At 59.1% G+C, this 24,030-nt stretch overlaps 1 protein-coding gene across 3 annotated transcripts in view; it reads right to left on the bottom strand.

Annotated features, from left to right (window-relative positions):
* CACNA1H (calcium voltage-gated channel subunit alpha1 H) overlaps positions 1-24,030 on the bottom strand; it is a 64,519-nt gene that overhangs the window by 39,246 nt on the left and 1,243 nt on the right. The window lies entirely within an intron of this gene.

Raw genomic sequence — 24,030 nt, 5'->3', positions numbered from 1 at the left:
TGTGCAGACTCAGAAGCCTCATGGAGACCCTGACAGCCACTTGGTGGTGGCATGCACCAAGGCCAGCAAGTGCTCCCAGGAATGGCCCGCCTGAAAGTAGAGCCAGCCCCCAGCCCTATTTCTACCCAGCACTTCCAGACTTCCCTGACAGATCTCCGCGCTGCTAGGACGGGGCCTCCCCCTCAGGCTGGCTTTGTTCTGGGAGTGCAAGGAGGGGGAAGAGGGAGCTTGTCAGGTGAGGCCTCCTTCCCAGCCACACCCCTGTTCATCTGGGTCCCCAAATGAGGGCCCTGCACCCACCCCAGACCCTAGAAGGGAAAGGCGTGGGCAGAGGGAAAGCAGCCAGGAGGGTACCCTGGGGAGGTGGCCCCTGGAGATAGGCCTGTGGGGCCCACTCGGCTGGAATTCTCCAGGCCAGAAATAACTGCAGCACCAAGCACAGCTGCCCAAGGCCAGAATTAGCGACCCCACAGGGGCTGAATGCTCCCTCCCTGGGAACTCAGCCTGGAGCTGGCCCTGCCTCTGCTCCCCCTCCCTTCCTATAGGCAGCCCAGCCTCTGCTTCCTTCCTTCGATGCTTCCTCAGAGGGATGGGTGAGGGGCAGGGCAGTCCCGCGGGGCTCTCCCGCAGGGCCACGACGCTGGGGCACCCAGGGCTATCCCTGTCTGGTGAGGAAGGAGGTACCCCTACCCCAGGTCCCAAACGGACGCCCCTGGAGGCCTGAGGGGGCAAGAGTGCTGGCCCCACCTGGTCCCTCACTGCCCCCCACCCCAATAGCTTTCCATCCCTGCACTGGGACCCTCCCTGCCCAGCCCACCCCGTCCAGCCCAGCAGTCTCTGTCCGGCCTCTATTTCCCTCCTTCCTACCCTGTCTGTGTCTACCCAGCAGCTGGAGGGGGGCCTCACACCCCAGTAAGGCCAAGGCCAAGAGGGTGCCCCTCACCAGACAGTATTCCTGGGGGCAGTTCCGGCTGCTTCCGTGGTCCCCTCCGCACTCCGCCAGCCCTGCCCAGGGCAGCTTCTGGCTGTTCCCACGAGCATGACTGGGGGTGCCTGGCCTCCCTCCCGTACTGGCACTGGCCCAGCCAGCTGAGTGGGACCCTCCCACATCTCAGGGCTGCGTTTGGCTAACAGAGTCAGGTCAGTCTGCCTGCCTTACACCATCATGGGTTCCTGCTCTGAAGGGTGGAGAGCGGGCAGGGGCCCGGAGCACCTGCCTGGTGCCTGCCCTGCCTGTGCCTCCAGCCTCACCATTAGCGAAACTCCCTTTGGCTGAGATGCTGTGCCCTGTGAGTCTAGAGTTCACGCACTAGGGCTCCTGTCCTTGATGTTCCCAGCTCAGGCTTCCCCTGTTCTGATCCTCTACAGATGGGGGACCCCTCTCCCCAGCCCAAGAGGGGTCTGAGCCCTTCTGCCTTTCCACGACGTGGCTGGGCTGCACAGGGACCCCAGGGACAGGCAACATCATGGGGTGCAGCCATACAACACGTGTGGACATACATGTCTGTGCACATGTGGGCCCTGACTTGCCAATATGCACACATATGGCTTACATGTTGGGCACCTGTGTGGGTGCTACCCATGCGGTTCCCGAGCCACAGGGTGTGGGGTACAGGCTACAGGGGGCTGTCTGTCCACCATAGCTTGGCCAGTGCACATCTGCAGGACGACAGCCGCCATGGCTTGGCCAGCGCACATCCGCAGGACAATGGCCATGGACGGCACCCTCGAGCCTCATCGCACACTCCCTGTTCCTGCAAAGCACCCCTCCCCCACCGGCGTTGCCTAACAACCAGGTATTTATTAAAAAAGAAGGTGCCAGAGAGGAACAGAGGCTGCCTGCTCTTCCCATAGCCCTGCGGGTTTGAAGCCCCGACCTGTGCCCTACCCCAGAAGAGTGCCCTGCCTGGCCCAGCCCTTGAGAACAACCCAGGCCTCAAGGCTGAAAGGCAGGCCTGACATATCAGCCATGACACCCCTCCCTGCAGCCCCACAGTGCCTTCCCAAACCTCTGGTGTTCAAGAACATTCCAGGAGCTGGTAAAATATGAACCGGGCCACCCTCGTGGGAGGCCCCAGGCAGCAGTCTGGGCGCTGGGCATTTAGCACCTCCTGTTTCAGGAGAAGAGGCCAAGCACCCTGGACCCACTCACACACCCAATCACCATTCCCAGCATTGTCACCAGGTGGGCCGTTGGGCTGCAGGAAGCCCTTTATTAGGGCCCCAAACAAACCAGACATGCGGGCAGGTGCCCCAGGGAGGCGGTTCATAGGCCCCAAGGTAAGTGGGAGGCACCTGCCCCATGGGTAGCGTCCAGAACCTTCTGACAAGTCCAGGCACTGGGCGTTAACCCCATCCTTGTCTACTGGAGCAGCCCCTGGTGGGCTGCTGAGGTCAAGGGTGATGTGCCTAGATGGACATCACTGTACATGGGCTGTACTACCAAGCCACCTGTGACTTGCATGGCTGCCCTGCTCACTATACACCAGAAGCAACCAGAAAGCACAACCCTTGGTCATGGGGGCGGGGAGGCACGGAGTCAGGGGCTGAGGATGAGATGAGTCCAACAGGGCCAACAAGTGGGGGACAAGGTCAGGAGTCCCAGTAGTGCAGGCCACGCCTCCCCAAACAAGGAGAGGCGCAATGGGACCCCAGTCCTTTGCCCTGGGCAGAGGTGGCCAACCCCACCCCGCAGGGACCCAGACCCAACCCCAGCCCACCCAGGCCTTGCAGGGCAGCACAGCCCCCGGTGCAGGCAGCACAGGGAGGGTGGGAGTAGATAGATGCCCCTCCATCCCTCAGAGCAGGGCCTGGCAGACACAGGTCTCTGACACACTAGCAGCCGAGAACTCAGTGCCCTGCGACAAGATGGCAGACTCCCTGCCGGGTGACAGCAGTGCCCCATCAAGTGCTAATTAGAGCTCTGGGCAGCGGCACAAGCTACAGGCAGTCAGGGCGCACTCACCCGAATATTCCAAGTGACACATTATTTGCATCTAATGGATTGGATTTCTCGAAGCCCAGAACCCAGCTGGGCTATTAGGCCAGCCAATTTGCAGAGAAGTCAGAAGTACTGCATTTAAAAAGAAAAAAAAAAAAAATTTTTTTTTTTTTTTTTTACTGCATTTAGATCCGGTTAAATGCAGCAGGCCCGTGTGACGCAGGGAATCTGAAACCACATGGCAAGGTGGTTGCCACACAGGGGCAGAGGCAGGGGTCCTGGCAGAGCTGTGACCTAACTGGGGACCCCAGGCTGGGCATAGGACTCCCCTTCTGTCCACCGAGGGCAATGGCCCCTGCACAGTTGTCAGGAAGACTATGTGTGGGCAATGGGGACAGGAGCTGTACGGGATAGCCACACCAGAAAGGTCTGACAGGAGGAAGGGGGTCACCTCAGGGCACCACAACGTGTGCCTGGCCCAGATCCAGCTCTAGGGTGCCTGCCCCACAGTGCCTGCCACCTACGATGCTTGTCTACCTTCCTGCCTTTGGCAGGATTCCTCTTCACCCCTCAAAGCCCACCTCAAGGGCTCCTCCTCCAGGAAGGCCTCTGGATTAGCCCACAGCTCCTCTCCCTCCCTCCCTCAGCAGCATCCCCTACTACCCAGGGACTATTCCAGGTGCCTGGACATAAAGGGAGCCCTGGCGGCACAGTGCTTAAGAGCTTGGCTATTAATCGAAATGTCAGCAGTTTGAATCTACCAGCCGCTCCTTGGGAACCCTTCAGGGCAGTTCTACTCTGTCCTATAGGGCTGCTATGAGTCGGAATTGACTCCATGGCAATGCTTTTGGTTTTTTGGTTTTGGACACAAAAGTGGGCAGATGAAGGCCTGGTCTCCACCAAGCCAGAGGGAGGGGACACGGAGGTGCATCAATGAGAAGTGCAAAGGAAGAAATCCATGCAGGGCGAGGGGATGGGGTGAAGGGCTACATTAGGCCTGAAAGAGGAAAGGAGCCTTGGGGGATCAGGGAGCACCAAGGCAGAGGGAACTAACCCACAGTGGGATCGTGGTGGAAGCGTGACAGGGTATCAGGGAGCTTGGGGTGGATGGGCTGAGTGGAGTGGGGGTAAGGGGGCAGTGACCCAGTGTTGGGGGCCCCAGTCATTACCTCCTGAGTTAAGGAGGCAGCCTCCTCCCCACCCAGGCTCCTTGGACCACCAGCCCATCCCCTATGTCTCGACCAGCCCCAAGACATCTGACAGGCAGACCCAGCCAGGTATCCGTAAGCAGCGATGGCTCCAGGGCACCAGGCCAGGCTGACAGGTGGGTCTACATTGTTCTCTTGTACAGCAGAGGTGACAGGAGGCCCTGCTCACAGTAGGGCCTTGCTCGGTAGTCCAGCCACCTGGGATGCATGCACATGGTAGGTCACTCTCTTAGTGCTTAAACTCAGCAGGGTTGAGTTTAAATGAAGGGCTGTGGGTTCAGGGCTGAGCGCACAGTAGGGCTTCACATTGTGGGTGGCCCTGGACTTAGGAGGGTCTTGCCCCAAGGGGACACACACATGCACACACACACACAGAGGGCTGTGCAAGCAGCAGGCCTAAACACAGCAGGGCCAGTCTCCTGGCAGCTTCTTCATACCGAGTGCCCTCCTGCACTGACTACAGACCCAGGCCCTGGGGAGTCTTGAGGCTGTGCAGTGAGTTGATTCACCCAGCCTGGCGCCCCGCCAGCCACCCGCACCCTAATCGATCCCCTAACAGCTTGATCCATTATGTTGGTCAGAGCGGAATTCCTGGAAACCGGCAGGAAGAGGAGACTTCTGTGAATTGCCTGAGCTGATTTTTCCAACAGCGGGACCTTCCACTGCCTGGCGTGGCAGCCTTGCTCCACATCCCAGGAGGCCCGGGCACAGCCCACCTGGACAGTCCCTGAGCCGAGCATGACTGGCCCATCCCTCCCTCCTCCCACATCATGGCTTTCCCCTTGAGTCCAGCCTGGCCAGCAGGCTGGGGGCTGCCAACGGCTGGTGGCATCTCATGCCAGCACCCCCTCTGCAGGGAGGCAGTGGAGCGCCGCATGGAGCCCCCCACATCTGCGGGAGGAACTATATTTATGCTTGGCGGCTGGAGTGTGTTACTCGTTTTCCCTGGACTCTCGAGGGTGGACTCCAGAAGGGTCTGTGGTGGCCTGCCAGAGGTGACTCAGCCTGACCCTGCAGCCTGACTGCATGCACACTGCAGGGGCAAGTCCAGGTCCTGGGGCAGCGGTCAGGCCTACGGGCCCGGCGTCCGCCCAGGTACTGTCCAGCCATGCTCACCCATGGTTAAATGGGCACCCCAGACACTCAAACAGGTGCACGGTGGGGTTTCCAGAAACTTCTGGACAGCCATGGGACACAGCAAACCAAACGGGGAAACAGGTAAGAGAGCCCAGTTGCCTTCCGGGTTCTTCCCTGAGGCCAGGCAGCCGAGAGCCTTACAAAATTGTAACACGTTGCTACTATGCTTGCTAAATCTTTGTGATTGGGGGAAATACAGTCATTCTTCATTAAAAAAAAAAGTATTATTTATGTTACCATGTAATGGGCTCGCTGTGGTTATTTTTAAATGAATTTGTAAATTACAGTTTTCAAAATTCCGTTTTAAATCCTGATCAGGTACATGTTGAGAGAGAGCCACATCACAAAACCCTCTGGGGCCTTGGTGTCATCTGTGTGAGGGTGAGGGGTCCCAGGACCCACGAGTTTGAGAACCACTGTTTTAGGGGGTAATCAAGAGGGCAGTGGGCCAGCAGGAAACACCCCCTACAGGGTTTGGGTGAGTTACTGTCCTTAGGGAGGTCTTCCATTCTTGGGAAGGGTGTCCACAAGCACCCAGGACTCCCCTACCCACCACCCTGAGGCTCTGGCTGAAGGTCCCCAGGACCCTGGGGCTCAGACCCAACCTCCCACCCACACCAGTGGGGCTCCCATCTTGCTCTCCAGCACCGCAGCCACTGCTTCTGGGGCAGCCCCAGCCGCATCACGCCCCGGCCTCTTTTCAGCTGCCCCTGTGCCCTCCTCAACATCCCGTGGCCTCGGACTTGCACCAGGTAACAGCCTCCACACACACGACACCCATGAGGCGGAAGTTCTTCTCCTAGGCCCCTAACCAGATGCTGTTCTTGCCTGAAGTCTGGAAGGTTTTCCAGGCCACGTGTCCCCTCCCAGACACCCACTGCAATCCCTGGCAGGCTGTCTGCCATCCTTCCCTTGGGCAGCCCCTGTGCCCCGTCCAGCCCACCGACAGTCTGGAGGTGGTGGCACTCCAAACACAGATGTGGGTAAATGTCCCCAGCTGCAGCCCCCGCCCCACCCCAAGGGTGTCCAGTGGCTGCAGGCCCACAGCCAGGTATTCACCATCTAACTAGGGAATCGCCAGCCCTCAGGAGCATGGAGTAGGTGTACTGTGTTATCTGCTGCGCCCGCGCTGGGGATCCCCTGATGAGCCGGCACCACGCACCTCCATGCACACACTCCCACACATGCATGTGCACATACTCCCACACTCACGTGCACACACACATGCCTGACCAGGACACCACGGCCACCCTGGATGGAGGGTGGACCAGGCTGGCGTGACCCAGGGGTCAGTGGGCAGCCTTGTCCCTCAACCACGAGGTGGAAAAGCAGGGGGCCCAGGGCAGAGCCAACAGGGTCCTCAGAACACACCCGGGGAAGGTGTGTGGGAAAGCACCCAGCGTGGGTGAGGGGCAAAAGGAGGGGGAGGACCAGTGGGGACAGAGGCCTGGCTGGGGACAATGGGGGGCTAGGGAGAGGGGTGCGTGTGGGGAGAGGGGAACAGGGAGACAGGGCTGGGGCCACAGGTGGGCGATGGGGCTGGTGGAGGCTTTGGGCAGGGCAGGGAGCAGAACTGGACTTGGGGCCATCTTCCTCTGCGGGGAGCCCTAGGCAGCTCCTCCTGTCCTCAGAGCAAGGAGCCCACCACCTTGTGGTTCCCTTCCCACTTGTCCTGGGCACCTGGGCCCACCTGAGCTCACTTGCCCCCCCAGGCAGCAAAGTCCCAAGCAAGGGCCCCACAGCTGTCTCCCCAGGTTGGTGCAGGCAGGTCAGGTGCTGGCCAACCTACAGGACACCCCAGCAGCCCCAGGGGGCTCTGTTGAACATCTCCCGCCCCTGAGACTCAGCTGCCCTGGTGTGTAAGGGTGTGGCTGTGAGGGGCTGAGCTCAGGATGTCAGCTATGAGTGTGACCTCAAGCATGAAGCACGAAAAGCCAAGGAGACACACGGATGGTCACGCACGACATGTGCCAGCTCCACCGCGAGGACATCCAATATGGATGAACACATATGATGCCTGTCCCTAAGGCAGACCAGCTGTGGAGCCCAGGTGGCTGCTGCCCTGCCCACAGAGCCCCTCTGCAGAGGACGCTCGAGCCCAGAGGCAACCAAGGGGCATACCAGCTCAATTGGCATGGCAACCAGAAAGCCAGCATGGCCTCAGCCACCTCAATAAGTGGAAGACAAAGAAATATATTGTCCAATTAAAATTGAGAAGACAGTATTGATCCTGAAGTAGTAAGCGCAAGGAGGGGCCACAGCGTCACTGTGTGCATGGTGGAGCTGCTTCTGCTGACCTGGTTTCCTTTCCACTTCCGCTTGCACCCCCCGCCCCACCCCATGCCTCCCTCTGTCTCCCTTGGTCTGTTTGTCTCTCTTTTAGGGTAAAACTCAGATTCCAAGTGGAGTGGGGCTGGCCCAGTGCGCTGCCGCCCTTCTCAGAATCCCAACCCGTCAGCTCTGCTCCTCCGGATTGAGTAGCAGTGGGTGGCCCAGCCAAGCCTGTCCTCGGTCCGTCCCAGAGACAGGCTGAGGGTCTGGGGGGCTGTGGGGGGCTGTCGGGCCAAACGCTACGCACTGACCTGAGGGGTGGGCCCACAGGGCCCTGGAAAGATGTCCTGCAGGCTGGTGGCAGGGGTCGAGAGGTGAGGCCCCCTGCCCAGGACTCGGCAGGGTGGACCCTGCCCCCACCAGCAGTGGGAGGCCCGTTGGAGGAGGGAGGCTGCCTGGGGGGTGGAGGGATCTCAGACTCGGCAGATAAACAGTCTAAATTAGGAAGCAAAATATCCCTGCCCAGCACGGAGGTTGTGACTTAGGCGTGCGGAATATACCCGCCGCCACCGAGGCCAGCTTCCTAACGTGACTTGGTGGTGCAGTCACACGGAATTGAGCAGACCCTCCAGCACACACCCAGCCCCACACACTGCAGGGCCCGCCAGCCTGAAAAGGGACAATGGAAATGCCACGGGGACGAAGATAGGGCAGAGGAGCCAGCCCCCTACACCAGCCCCCAAGAAGCAGGCAGGGCTGGGCCTCCATTCCCCCACCAGGGAGTACCAGAGCCCAGGGACACTGATGGGCAGAGTGAGAAGGGCCCCCTCCCTGGCCTGGAGAGGGGGGAACCAAGCAGCCCCCAAGCTGGGTACTCCAGCTGCCACCTGGTGGGGGGTTCTGGGGGCAGGTGGGCTGTGGTTGTGGGTAGCTCAGAGGCCGTCAGTGGTGGGGTGTGGCTCTCAGGACAGAGGCAGCTCTCCTGTCTGCTCAGGCCCCTGACAAGGCGAGGCCCTGGTGGGCACCGAGGCCTGGTCACAAATGGGTTCAGCCCCACCTTTGTTCCACCTCCCCCGCCCCAGCCTCACACAGCTACTCTCCCAATGTGCTACCTGGCATCGCGAGGTCCTAGGAGATGGTCGGAGCCAGCTGTGTGCTGGGCCCCCATCAGGCACTCTGCGGCCCTGCTTCATCTAGACCTTTTCATCACCATCATCCCTGCTGCCCAACTACATGGTCTCCCGGCCATGCCCTGGTCACCAGACCCCCAGGTCCTGGAGCATTCAGGAGGTGCTCAAAAAGCAGGAGTAGAAAGCACCCATCACTTGGAGTCCCAAGACCCCAGCCTGCCCCTCACTGCCCGAGGCCACAGGATCCTAAAAGGGGCACCCTCTGCAGTCCCCCCTCAGGAAGCCCCCAGACAGTGCCATGAGAGCGGGGAACCAGGTGCTGGTTGTTGAGCAGCAGAGGGCTCTGTGTTTACATTTACGTGTGTGTTTGAGCGTGAGTGGCTGCAGGGGCACATGGGCCTCAGTGGCACCCTATTTTTGGCTTGAAGCTGGACTCTCACCTGCTGGAGCATTTCAGAGTGGGGACACCAGGGGGCTGACCCATGGGGTGTATGTGGGGGTCAAGGGCCAAAGATAAGATGTGTCAGAAGGCCTGAACAGCACTCCTCCTGTGTGGCCCCAGTTCCAAGTGAGGGCCACCTGGGGGGGTCTCAGAAGTCGAGACACCTGGGACTGAAGGAAGGGCTCCACCTGAGCCTGCGGGTCTTTGAGGGAAAAGGCCAGGAGAAGACAAAGTGCCCACAGGGAGCACCCCTCAGAGGCAGGGGGTCGGGGAGGCCATGGCACAAGAGGCCAAGGGGGCTGGCTGTAGGAGGCATCACAGGATTAGAGAAAAGTCTGAGGAGGCTGGGGCTGGGTGAGGAAAACATCAGACCCCTGACTAGATCAGAGACAGAGCTGCAGGCTGAGTGAGGGGCTTCATGTGGAACAGGGGTTCACAGGACCCCCCCATCCTGAGCCCATCTGGAATCTCAGCAGGCTGTGGGATGCCTCCTCCAGGAAGTCCCCCCAGCCTCCAACACTGAATCTCCCCAGCTCTTGGCCGGGGGGGAGGGGGCGGTATCCTGGCATGGGGCAGGTGGAACATGGGAGCTAAAATCCCACTTCCAGAATGTAGATCCCGCCAGGCTCAGGGGTGGCCAGGCACATGGCATGACCTCAAAAACACATGTTAGAGGAACAAAGGGAGGGGTCCTTGACACTGTCGAGGCATGGGGTTCTCCAGTGAGCTGGGCATAAAGACAATCATTGAAGGTCATCTACCTCCCTCCCACCTGCAGGGTGAGCTGGGGAAAGCCATCAGACTTTACCCTCATCTCCCACGCCCCCTACCACGTCTAGGAGATTCTTGCCCACTCCTTGGGGTGCACCCCTGCTCCAAAAATCCCACAGCTGCAGCTCTCCTTGATCATTCTGCAAAGGCAGACAGGTGTGGACTGGTACCAGTGAGGAGACCCCGCTTCAGTGGCTCTCCCAAGGTCACAGACGACATCAGGACCTAGAACTTTCCAGATACTCATTTAATATGAGCTTTCTGAGGAGTACCAGAGGGGCGAAAACAATGAGCGTGCTCAGCTGCTAGTCGAAAGGTTGGAGGTTCAAGTCCACCCAGAGGCATCCTGGTGGTCTGCTTGGGAAATCAGTCATTGAACACCCCACAGGACACAAGTCTGCTTGGACACGCACGGGGTCACAGGAGTCAGAGTCGACGTGACAGCAACTGGTCACGATGAGCTGGTGCTTCTGGGCGCAGAGGGTAGTGGGCCAAACAAAGACCCCCCATGCAGAACCTCGCACCAACAAAATGCCCAAGGCTCCTGCTCCCGGCTCCTCCTGTTTCCCGTCTCAGGGACCCCAGGGTGGCCTTGGGGGGTTTCCTCCGGGCACAGCACAGACCCTGGCCCACATGGAGGGCAGGTGGCGTGGGGCGGGGGCAGAGGTTTCTAAACCTGAGCTGCCTCCAACACACTAAATGGCTTTATGTAACGTGGGCTTCTTAGGGCCGGGTCGATAAACCAGAAGCTCGGCCGGGGATTAGTGACAGGGGTTACCATGGCAACCTAGTGGAAATGTCGTTGTGTGGTAGCTTGGAGCAGAGCCCCGGCCTCTCCCCAGCTCTGAAAGGGTGGAAGGAAACTCCAGAGATTCATTACCAAGAAGTTCCCATAGCAACCGCGCACCAAGCTCATTAATAAATTTTTTCCCTTATTCCAAGTGTGGGTGTTGAAATTCTCCAGGGGACATACGGAGGGAGGGAGGGAGCGATGCTGGGAAAACACACACAGGTACAGAGTCTCCCTCCTCAGGCTAGGTGCCACCCACGCACCCACCTGGCCCAGCCCCAGCCTGCTGGGTGCCATGCCTGCCCCCTGCCCACCTGTCGGTCAGGACAAGGCCCCGAGGACAGGGCAGCCAGCTAGGCCCTGCTCTGCTGGAGGGTGTATCTAAGACGCCCATCAGAAGCCCCCTTAAACCCAGGAGCCGCCATCAAGGCCCCCACTTCCAGTGAGGGGACCCACCGGAGGGGCTCTCTCAGGCGACAGCTGCTGCTGGGGATAAGTCAGGGCCCAGAACTTCCCAATTACTTACTTAATACTAGCTTTTTGAGGAGTTCTTGTGTGGTGCCCGGGGAGGGGCCATGTCCTGCACACACAGGTGGCCCCGAGCTCTGGCCAGGCTGCCGAACATCACCCACTGTCACCTCCTTGAGACCAAGTCTATAGTAGACCCAATATCCCCAGAACCCTGAGTCAGGTGGGGTAGGTGACTAAGAGGTGGGTGCTGCCAAAGAAAACACTTTGGTAGCTCCTCAAACAATTCAACACAGAGTTACCACACAACCCAGCAATTCCGCTCATGGGTGTACACCTCGAAGAACCAAAAGCAGGGGCCCATGCAAACACTCGTACACCAAAGCTCAAAGCAGCACTATTCACAATACCGAGAGACAGAAACAGTGTCCACCAGCAGTGAAGGATAAACACAGTGCTATTTTATCCATCCATACGATGATATATTACTCTGCCGTAAAGACGAATGAAGCCCTGACACAGGCTACAACATGAATGCTGAGAAAAAGAAGTCAGACACAAAGGGTGCGTACGTATAATTCCCTTCATTTGAGATGACCACAAGGGGCAAACCCATAGAGACAGAAAGCAGATTAGAGGCTGCTAGGACCTGGAGGGGGAGGGGGATGGGGAGTGACTGCTTTGAGGTATGGGGCTTCTTCGTGGGGTGATGTTGTTGTTGTTGTGTGCCATCTAGTAGATTCCAACTCATAGTGACCCCATGTGACAGAGTTGAGCTGCCCCATAGGGTTTCCAAGGCTGTAATCTTTACAGGAGCAGATTGCCAAGTCTTTCTCCCTCAGAGCTACTGGTGGATTTGATCTGAAGCTGAGCGCTTAACTATTGTACCACCAGGGCTTGTATGGGGGATGAGAATGTTCTAAAATTGTGGTGATGTCTGTGTAACTCCTGAATATACCAAAAGATGTATGTTTTATACATGTGGTCTATTTGGTGTGTGAGTTATAGCTCAACAAAGCTGTTAAAAAAGAAGTGGGTGCTGGAGGAGACCTGCCTGGCTCTGAATCCTGGGTGCCTTGGCCAACTGCCCTGCCTCAGATTCCCCAGATGCAAAATGCAGTGCTAAAGTGTTCACTGATGGGGCTGGGACAGGCAGGGGCTCAGTTCCGTGAGCCCAAAACGGACAGCTGTCACTGTGATTTTACATGGGAACCACAGAGGTGACTCACAGCCCCAACCCCAGGGCTGTCTTTCCAGGAGGACGAAGCCACCGAGGGCGCCCCACCTGGCAGATGTTAAGGAACCCTCGCTAGGTACCCCGTCTCCTGGGCTGCTCCTTGGGGCCATGAGGTCACTTCCACCTACCTTGTGGGGCAAGAGGCTCTAGCACAAAGCACCCCCAGCACCCCTTCTGGCCTCTTGTCCTGTGACAAACATGACTGATCCTCCCAAATGACACCTGAATAACCCAATGCCATCGAGTCAATTCTGACTCATAGCGACCCTATAGGACCGAGTAGAACTGCCCCACAGAGTTTCCAAGGAGCGCCTGGCAGATTCGAACTGCCGACCCTTTGATTAGCAGCCAGCATTTAACCACTACGCCACCAGGGTTTCTGACACCTGAATAAGTAACAGGAAATCCTGCTGCTCGGTCATGGAAACTACAGCATTCATCTGTCTGCCAAACAGGGGAAGGGGGTACGGTCGGAGCAGCTCTGCCTCACACAATAACACCCCAGTGCAGATTCAGCCCATTACCCGATTAGGGGCAACAGGCTCTCGTTCACCAACACAGAGGGGCTGCCCCTTGGTGCTCATCAGAGTGGCCTGTCCACAGCCTGTGAGGGTGGGTGAGTGGGCCGGGAGGGAGCCAGTGACATGGCTGTCCTGGGGAGATGTTCTGGGCATTGGAGGTGTGCCCCGCTGCACTGTCTGCCTGGTGACGCCCCCCCAAAATGAAGGCACAGATGAGGGAGATGCCTGGGGCTAATGTGGCCATATCCTCAGGGGGAAGGGGGAGGCAGGGGGCGGGGCGGGGGCCTTCAGTGACAGTCCAACTCTCCAGAACCTTCCTTCTAGCTCCCCAAGCCTCCAAGGCTGGGACATCCTCTTTCCTTCTGATTCTTTGAACTGCCAAGACTGAGACATCCCTTTTCTTTCCAGCTCCCTGAACCCCTGACGTCTTACCTGACCACCACTGTGCCCTTCCTGCCTCAGTGCCCCAGAAGCTCCACTGGCCAACCCCCTCCCCATGTCTCTGCCCCTGGCTTGCGCTGGCTCAGAGGAGGCCCTCCTGAACGCCCCTTCCACTTACCGCTGCACCCAAATAACTGTAAATTCAGCTGCTCCAAAAGATGGCTTCCTGGCTATGCCAGGAAGTTCCAGAGTGCTAGCCTGGCTCACCAAGGCCCATTGTGAGTCACCACCAAGCAAACAAGTGGATGTACAGTGACGCTCATTGAAAACTTGCACACCCAAAGCATCGCCAATCTGGTGTCCCTCTATGGGGAGCCCTGAAGGCTCACCATACCCTCTCCCCAATAGAGTACAGGTCCACCAAGAAGCCTCTGAGACGCGAGGTCCCAATCTCACAGGGGGGCTAGGGAGGGGCATCTTTGATAACAGACGTGAGGGAGTCGGCCAAGAACCCAGAATACATCTCCAGTCAGGGTGGGAGTCGGGGTGCACGGAGGCGGGGAGAGGAGCATATCACCAAGCACTTGGTTCTGGCTCATTTGATGTTTCATCCCCAAAACTCCTGCAGAGAGTGGGGAGGGGGGCGTAGAGTGGAGGGGAAGTGAAGTTGCGGGGGGCGTGGAGTTGGAAGGGGGTATGGAGTTGAAGGGGGGCAGTGGAGTCAGAGGTGGGGTGGGCCCAGTTAAAATTAAGCCATATAACACTGGGGATATACCTATGCTCTGACATTTACTCATAACTTACCTAAAGCTCAAACTTAGCCAGCTGCCCCTTGTTACCTGGACAGCCCAGCCCCAAAGCTCTGCTCATCCCCCTAAGAATGCCCCGGCTCTCCAGGGAAGCACCTGCACACCCACTTCCTTAGTGCTGCCCAGGCAGGGGCCCCGCACCAGCACTGCCCCTTGGCCGCCAGGCAACCTGCTACAGACCTGGCAGATAGCCTCACGGTCTCAGGCCCAGCTGCCCTGATGAATGTGTCCTGAAGTGGGCACAGAGGCCCCTCCTGGGCCTGAAACCAGGAGAAGACGCCACACAGCAGTGTTCCACGGGGTGGGAGGAGCCTGAAGACCCTGCATGGGTGAGGTCTCAGGAGCCCCCACCCCAATGCTGCTGTGACAAGGTGGGCTCAGCGGGGACCCTCTCTGCGCTGGGCCCCGAGGGACAAGGCTGGCCCCGAGCCCGGATGTAGGGACATGTCCTCCTCCAGATCAGGCTAACTCATTGTCTGCAGCCAGGAAGGCACTCAGTTCAAAGACAAAGGGTTCCCGGGAAGGGCTCACTGGGCCCACGTCTTCCTGGAGGGCAAGGATGCCTGGTCTCTGTTATGGGCTCAGGCCGGCTACATGGGACTAGGCGGAAGCTCAGGGAAGAGTGGGACGCACACTGACCATTCTGCAATGCCCATACACCCCTTCTCAGGAAGCAGGGAAGCCCAGGAAGCCGCCTCCCAGCCAGCTCTCCGTCAATCCCTCAGTGCTGGCCTCCCCTGCCCAACAGGCAGCCCTGATCCCCACCAGGCCACCCCTGCCACCCTTCAGATGAGGCTAGCAGGCAGGCAGGGCCATGTCCAGAGCCTCGAAATAGGTGGCAGAGCTGTGGCTGGGACCCAGGGCACTTGGGCAGAGGCTAGGCCAGGTCAGTCCTCAGGGGCCACCTTGCTCCCCCCAAGGAGGCCACCTTGCCCACGCCTGGCCCAGCACAGGAGCAGAGCAGACCCTACAGAGCAGAGAGGTCAGGACACAAGGCAAGCACACACTGGGGGTCAGGTGCACCTGGAGGGCACAGACAGGGCGAGAGGACCCACCCCCACCCCCCCAGCCTCTAGAGGTGGGACCCAGGGCACACGGGGTGCTGCAGGGAGGACGCTCTATGGGGGGCCTCAGGCCATCAACCCCCAGCCCTGCCCCCTGGCCACAGCTGCCCCCAGCCCAGGAGCAAGGGTAGGCAGACTCAGCCTTAGCAGACCCTTGTCTCATCTGTCCTTGTGTCCCCCACCACACAGCCAAACACAGCCCCCGAGTCCTGACCAGGAGCCCCAGGAATCCTGGTGTTGCTCCAAAGGCACCTCATGGCCATGACACACCCCGCAAAGTGGCCTGGGATACGTAGGGGTATACCGCCTGAGGTGGCGGAAGGCTAGGCTCCATGGAGCTGCCAGGGTGGGCGGCTCGGGGTCACCAGGCCCAGCTCTGTGCAGGGGCCCGTGTGTCCTCTGAAATGGCAGCCCTTCACCCTGTGATGGTGCAAGAGGTTGCTTCTTCTCCTTGGGGCCCAAAGCAGCAGCTTCAGCCCAGATACCCCTAAAGCCTGTCATGCTGGGGTGAGGGTCCTGGTGGGAACCAGATCTCCCACCCACATGCACTCCATACAATGCCCCACACCTGGGGCCAAAGGCTCTGAGCTAGAAGCAGGCACGGGGGCGGGGGGGGCAACCAAGGTGGAGCCCTCCATGGTGCAGGAAAGTATGCGTGTGCACACTTCAGTGCGTACATATGCATGCATACAGCCACATTTACATATGTATACACACTCATGTGCATCCCCTACATGCACAGCACACATGTAGACGCACACCTGCACACACACACGCACAGGCCTGCAAGCACCCTGTACACGTGTACACCTGCACACCCATGCACACGTCTTTGAACACATACAGATCTGTAAGCCCACACAAGCACAGATATGGGCCCAAATGTGCACACACATGCACACGCACTCATATGTGGGCAGCATGTTCCCTTCTGTTGAAAGCCCCAAAGCAGGGCCAGGGAGCTCAGAGGGCGGGGATGGGGGGTGCCCATGACTGTGGCCACCTGCTTGTCACTCGCCCGCTGGCCTCACATCCTCCTGGGTCCCCATCCTGACCTCATGTGGATTGGTGGGCGGGGCCTCTGACCTGGCACCAGGACACTCTGTAGTGTCTGAGAAGACGCCTCCTCCCCATGGGGAGCTGAAAATTACCAATTTCATGGTTGCTGCATCTCCTGGGGGCTCCAGGGCTGCAGTGTAACTCACGGTTCGTCCTGGAAGGGCCAGGTTCCCACCACACGTGAGCCTGCCCATTCCTTGGGCCCTTGACTCCCTCTGGGGACAGCCGCTGCACGGGGTGGGGGGTGGGGGTGGGGGTGGTGGTGGTACGTGAGGTAGGGTGGCGCAGCTTGCATGCCGGGAGAGTACAAGGGAAAGGTGCCAGTTGAGGGTCGATACTGCGTGGTGGGTGTGTCCACGGGAGCGTGTGAGGGCAATGAATGCATGCGGGAGGGAGCAGGAACAAACATACGTCCCTCACGCGCACACACACCTGGCAGCCACACACAGTGCATCCTGGACACTGTCACCGCCCCATCCCCCGTAAACACCCCACCCCCAATAAACATTGCCACCCCCACCACCCCAGCCCCCATAAACACACCATCCCCCATAAACGTCACCACCCCTGCCACTCCGTCCCCCATAAACATCACCACCCCACTGCCCCATAAATGCCACTGCCCCCCGCCACCCTGCCCCCATTAACACCTGCATACTGACCTGCAACAGCTCTTGACAACACCCTGTCCCCTGCCTGGGTACTCTGACCAGAGGGCCCCTGCTTTACAATGACGCCCTGGGAGTAGCCACATCTCTTCTAAGCCCAGCAAGTTTCTCTCCTCCTCTTTGTCACCTCAGCAGGGCCAGGGAGGGTCCCAGCCACAGTCAGTCCCCAGGGCAGAGTGGGATGGATAACTGACTTCCAGAACAGGCAGAACAGATCCCAGACCCCCTGCTGCCTAGAAGACCAGGAAGGGCAAGCCTGAAGCTGGTGGGTCCCAGACCAAGCCTTGGTCCTCATCCAATGAGGGGCAGAGAGAGGACCACCTCCAGCCAGCGGCTCCACCCAGGTGCAGGGGGAGGGAGACAATTACATGGTTCTTACTACATGCCAGCACTTTCTGAGGGCTTTACATATATTTGGAAACCCTGGTGGCGTAGTGGTTAAGTGCTACAGCTGTTAACCAAGAGGTTGGCAGTTCAAATCCACCAGGCGCTCCGTGGAAACTCTATGGGGCAGTTCTACTTTGTCCTACAGGGTTGCTATGAGTCGGAATCGACTCGACGGCAGTGGGTTTTACATATATTACCTAACTTAATATTCACAGTTACTCAGTGAGCTTTACTGTCATCTCCTTTCTAAAGGTGAGGCGATCAAGGCACAGAGAGACCAAGTAACTTACTCAAAGTCACTCAGCTGGTAAAGCGGTGGAGTTGGAATTGCCTGACTCCAGCTGTTATGTCGTTATCCATTACAGTATATTGTTGTTGTGTGCTGTGGAGTCGATAGCGACTCATAGTGCCCCTACATGACCCTACATGGAAGGGGAAAGCGGAGATGAGGGCAGAAGACCCCCTGCGCAGCCTAGCACCCTGACCTCACCTGGAGCCCAGTTGGGGGAAGAAGATGCTGGCTGAGCCCGGAATAGATGAGGACAGTGTGACCAAGCCAGCAGACTTTGGCACTGGTGCCAGGGGCTGAGCCTGGCCCTCGCCCAGCTCCCAGCAGGCCTGGAGCCCCTGTGGTTCTGGGGTCTGGTGAGCAGGGACCCCGCTTTCTTACTTGGCCTCCCTGTCAGCATCAGCTCGTTTGTCACCGACTGTCAGCACAAGGAGAAGCAGCCTTGCTCCCCCTCGATCACAGACTCAAGGACACGGCAGACAAAGGAGGCCATGGCCTACAGCTGGGCCATGAGCAGGGCCGAGACCAGGCCAGCAGAGTGGGTAAAGGGCCCCTACATCAAATGAGACCCAGGGAATCAGAGGGATGACTGACTTCACCTCAGGGAGCATGGGGATCCAAGAAATGGGGGGTCTCCTGGGGCCCCTCTCAGCCAGCCCAGCTCCCTCCTTTGGCAAAAACGCCCAGGTCCAAGGCAGAGGCCAGGTGCTCCAGGACCCCTGCTCCCTCCTCATTCCTGAAGGACAGGGTGCTCCTGGGAGCTGAGGGAACCCTCCCGCACACAGGAGGGAGACTACTGTGCATGAAGGGCACAACCATGGACATGTGAGGACTTCCCTGCCGCTCTGGAGCACAGAGCTGGTGGTGGCGTGACTCCCCAGGTGGTTCAGCCTCCCAGCTGCACGTCCTAATTCAGCACATTCATCAATTGTCACTATTTGTCAAACCCCAGGGTCCGCCGGCTGCAGCAGTGTCCCTGCTTCTACCTGGCAGCTCCCACCCTGGAGTCACAGCATCCGTGACGCAGTGCAGCCACTGCGGGGACCTCGTGGCTCCCCCCAGACATGTCTGCTCCATGGCTGTCCCCAGAAGGGCCACACACTCTGAGCAGACACCGCAGCTCAGGGGTCCCATCTGTTGTCCACACAGCTCCAAGGCCATGCTGGAGCCCGATGCCAACTTGTTCACTCAGACAAGCGGCCGGCTTCTCCCCAGAACCCGGTCCCTGAGATGGACAATATCCAGGCTGGGCAGTGACTGCTGACACCGGCATAAATAAAGGAGGGGCTCCTCCCCGACCCTGACTGCCAGCACATGGTTTAGACTTGCAAGCCAGCTCAGGGCTGCTTGGATTCGTCCCCACAAAGTTTGACAGGCTGGCCAGCCCCACATTCCTTCCTCCCCATCTGACCTGGAACTCTCAAGTGTCTTGCCAGTGGCTCTGGGGAGCCACCCACCCGATGGACAAGGGCAGAGTGGGGGTGCCCTGGACCACCACTGTGCACTCTGCATGCCAGGGGGCATCCCTGGCCAGACAGGGTGTGGGGTGGCTGGACAGAGGGCAGTCAGGGTCAGTGGCTTCCTTTGCAGGCCAGCACCAGCTACATCAACACTCGGGCCACATAGTGGTCCACCCCTGGCCTTGCCCTTGCAGCGCCTTCCACCTTCCCTGATTCCCCTGGCTTCTCCGCAGGCCTGGTCCCAGTGCCATCCCTCCCTCTGGGAATAGTCCCCAACCCTAGCTGGAGGTAGACCCGCTCCAGAGCCCCCAGGCCAGCCCCATCACCTCTTCCCAGGGCCCCCAACTCCTCATCTCACCTCCTAGCCCCCAGAAGCTCACCTTTCCGGCCCCTCCCCAAGGCCCACTGTGTTCCTCCTCAGCTTCCCTGGCAGCCCTCCCACCCACCTACTCTATTCAGCCACATGGACATGCCACACTCACCCCAGGGCCTGTGCATGTGCTGTCCCTGCTGCCTGGGGTCCTCTGCTTTGCCTCCCCCATTCCCAGCTTCCCCTGGCCTCCAACTTGGCCCATGCCAACCTCTGTAGCACCCCTGGCCACCAGGAGCACAGGGACCAGGCTGGCCTCTACTGCCTCTGGGCAGCAACTCGGGCACGCCAGCACACAGGGCATTCACTTGTCAGGTGGAACGCAGTGGGCCAGTGCAGAGCCCACACAGCTTAGGAAATGTCATCAAATGAAGGGGCCACACACCCTGTGTGCCATCGCTCCTCCCAGTGTTCTTCCCCCCCAGACAGTGTGGTACCCATGAGCCCATGTGTGACCCGTGCCCTGCCAGTGCTTGCAGCAGGGCAACTAGCAGTGGATGTTTGGGTTCCATATACCCCATCACCTCCCCAAGGTGGAAAAGCCCCATCTCCCTCGGCAGAATGGTGGGAGACACCCCCCAGGCCTTCCCCAGAGCCCCCCAGGAGGGGTGAGCTGCCCCCACCTCTGTACAGTCCCCTAGCCCAAGCTGGGTCCCCCAGCTCTCAGAGGAAATGCCTCCTCTGCACAAAGCCTCCCTAGCTGGATGCTTCCATCCCATCTGTGTGTCTGACCCATCCAACATCATCCATGTTACTGTCCCAAGAGGAGCCCAGGAGGTGACAGCGCATTGACCCCGCCCGGCTTCAGCAGATACCCCAGGTGAACCAGCATGTGCTGGAAAGCACACAGCCCTTGGAGCACAGGAAGGACAGTGCCAGCTTAGAGACGAGTGGATGCATCATCCCCATAAGTCACATTCTTTTTCCATCATGGAATCAAGGCAGCAGGTAACTGCATGGGCCCCTGCACAGACAACTGCCTAGCGAGGCCTCCCCATGTGCTGCCGAGAGAGCAAGGCCCCTAGTCCAGGCTGCACCCCCATCCCGGCCATCCAACCCCACAATTCCAGCCGATGCGTGGATGGACTTCAGACAGATACAAGCTGGTGGTGGAGAATGAACCAGGGCTCTGAACTGTCAGCCCAGGCACATGCCTACCATGGGGACCCCAGGACACTTGAGTCCAGGGAAATACATGCTGGATGCCTGGGATGGGGCCCAGGACAGCTGACAGGCTTGGGGGAGGAGCACCCGCTGGGGCCTGGGGCCTGAGGCCCGTGTGGATACCCCAAGGATGGGAGAGGCTCCAAGGAGCTGAGGAAAACGAGCCCAGGCCGGGCCCAGCATAGGCAAGGCAGGTAGGCCGGGGGTTTTAGGCAGCTCCTGGGAGCTGCCTCCATGCCTAGCTCTGGCACTCCCAGACGAGGCAGCCTCTCTGAGCGCCCACTCTCCAGTTCAACCAAGGCACAAGATCGGTGACATTACGATGGCTGTTTTCCCATCTTATACTGGGTTTGTGAAGGGAGGAGGGCTGGCATAGCCCAGGAGGGCAGACAGATGGAGGCCTTGAATGTCGGAAAAGGAGAGGGGCCCAGGACACGTCCTCACTGGGGACACTGGCTGTGTGCTCCATCTCCCGGCTGACGAAGAGCAGCGTGGCAGCCAGCAGCAGGCTGGAGAGCATCAATTTTTATATGACGCGGAGGCCATTAAGGACTCAGATGGGGGGCGGGGCCACACCAAACGCCTTCCCCTCGGAGTCAGGCACCCCACCCCCTGCCCTTGGGCAGCTAGATGACCTTGGCAGGGCTCTACGACAAGAGGTGACACTGGCCAGCCCTGCTGGGCACCTCTATTATGCTCCTGCCCTCCCTGAGACCCCCAGCGCTGCCCTCATCATCTTCTAGTCCCTCAACACCCCAAGTGGGCCCACAGTCTGCCTCCCTTGATCATCCAGGAACACAAGGCCCCTTCCCTCCAGCTCTGCGTGCAGCCGACTGCACATCCCGGGGAGGCCTGGGAACTGGACACGGCAGCCGTGCCACCATGCCATCAGCAAGCCTGGAGTCAGAAACCCCGGGGGAATCAGGAACCCTGGGGGAGCCGGGGCAGAACAGAGCCCAGCTGGGCGGGCAACAACACACAGATACCACCCACCTCCCTCTATAAATAAGCCTGTGTAGGAGAAACAGCATTCACCCAAAAACTTCTGACACAATTATATTTTTAAAAAGCAGTAGGGACAAGGCCACCCTTGGGGGCACCTTTGCTCCAGGTAGAAGTGAATCTTCAGGTGATACCAAAGCACGCGTGGCCTCTGGAAAGGTCCAGGGCTAGAAGAAGCCCCTTCTTCCTGCACTCCTACGGCCGATCAGACCCCAGCTTGGGATGGGTGCAGCAGATGTCAGCAGGGCACAAGCCAGCTTCTGGGAGTGAAGACCCACATCTCGAGTGTGGGTTCTCAGAGACCTAGCCACCTTCTGTCTCTGAGGAGTGGCACACACGCCACAGCGCCGGCGCAGGACCCATGTCCTCTGCCGTCCCTGGAATCACACTCCAGCTAAAGGACACGGTGGGTCCCAGAGAAACCCTAGCCTCACTGACTGTCTGCTGCCCTGCCCCAGATTACTCCCTCCCAACTCCCAGGAATGGAAAGAGCACAGGAAGCATCCACAGCCCCAATGGGCTTCCCCAAATAAGCCGACCCTCTACACCTGTCCAGACACGCCAGCCTATTTTAGACTCTCCCCACAGCCCCAACTGCCACCCCACTCCAGGGCTGGGCATCCGCCAGAGGTCAGCAACCCATCCCACTGTGGCGGGGCCTCCTGGGGCAGATACGGGATTTCCACACCTGTGCCGAAGAGTAAAAGGATCTGGGGTCTGAGTTCATGTTACAAAGTCTCCCCCTGCACAAAACCATCTGGGGGGTGGGGGACACCTGAGGGATGCTCCCGGATAACTGATTCTTTCCCAGGGAGTCAGGCTGTGCTTGTGAGGTGCCAGGGGCAAGGAAGAAGTGGTGTATGGGAGGGCTTCTGGATGGAGAAGCTCAAAGCTGGACGATGCAGGATGACAGGAAGCAGGAGCTCTGGGGCCCCCAAACCAGCCCCCTCCTCTCCCTCCCAGGGCACCCCAGGAACATCAGGGGTGACCTCACCAGGAAGGACAGGCCTAGGAGCCAAGAGGGACCACTACTCCCCCTGGTTGAGAGCCTCCTCCTGCTCTCTGCCGGCATCTTCTGCCTCTCCATGGGGGCCAAGCCACACCCACATTCATCGTCAAGAAGTGGCTGGGGGCAGAGGTGGCCACTCTAACCCTACCTGTGGGTGGCGCACCATAGCCACACTTCTCCTGTACAGAGCTGTGCAAATAACCTTGCTAAAAGTTCAAGGGACCGGCCAGCCTGGAATGCCAGGGCCAGGTTCAAAGATACCCCAAGCTGTGACCTGGGTCTGTCAGGGAGAGAAAATCCAGGCCTGCTCCCCCCCTCTCCTATCTGGTCCCCCATGCGCAGAGAGAACAAACGGGGCAGCAGCCTCCCTTCCTGCCCCACCCCCAGGGCCTGACACCTTGCTGTGGCTCACAGCAGTGCTCCTGTCCATCACACCACCCCTTCCCCCTAAACAAGGTGGCTTGGCCTCTCCATGTCTCGCTTCTGGGAAAACAAGCCTGCCACCAAGTTCCAAGGTCAGCCTGGCTCCCGCTTGGAAGGCTGAGCCCTCAGTGCCCACTTGAGGACTCCCACCCCACCCAGACATCCACCCATCTCAGACGTCCACCCATGGGTTGCAGAAACCCAGGGCAGACGTGGAGCTGCCATGCTTGGGGGCAGGCCCTTGGCACCGCCACCCCCCCCATGCTCCAGACCACCACCTCTCTCCCAGGCAGGCGGCGACTCTGACTCACCCGGTGTTTGGATTTGAAAAAAGAGAAACATGGCTTTTATTACTTTTTTTGGTACAGATTCCACTTTTGTATCTAATATTTACACAGTTAAACACACAAGGCAGGGAAGATATATACACCCATTGTTCATCCCCCATTTTCTGTCTCCCCAACAGACCAGAAAGTTTGTGCTGATCTCCACTCCTGCAGCCCCTGACCCAGGAAGCTAAACCCCCCAGGTCAGAGAAGCAGCAAGGAGCAGCACTCGTGGGCTGGCCGCCAGGCCACCAACTCAAAGGCCACCAGTGGACTGGATGCCAGCTAGGACCACCACAGTCCCTGCTTGGGGTGGGGGGCTGCTGCCCTCTGCCTGCCCCTGGCCCAGGGCTGTGCAATCTCTGAAAGTCTGTTTGCCACTCTCACAGGGGGTGAGGGGATGTCCTGACCTGTCCAGCTAGGAAAGGGGGCTCCAGAGATGGGAAGACTGAGAGATGCCGGCAGCCTTCCTTCCCCCCACCTTCCTAGGACTTAAATCAGTCAGGCACCGAGTTCACCCTGGAAAAGCACGTTCAAAACCAACGTCACTGCATGGCTCCATGGGAAGGTGCCCAGACTTTGGCACCAGTATATGCCCTGTAGGTCTCCCCGTGCACTCAGAAGCACAGGCAGCGTTGAAACTTTGCTCCCCTACTCCTGTCCTCTCGGGCTCGCCTCTCTCCAAAGGGGTCAGACGTTCAGT

Source organism: Elephas maximus, chromosome 12, assembly GCF_024166365.1.
Source record: "Elephas maximus indicus isolate mEleMax1 chromosome 12, mEleMax1 primary haplotype, whole genome shotgun sequence".
Classification (NCBI taxonomy): Eukaryota; Metazoa; Chordata; class Mammalia; order Proboscidea; family Elephantidae; genus Elephas; species Elephas maximus.
This window is presented reverse-complemented; position numbering and strand designations above follow the sequence as displayed.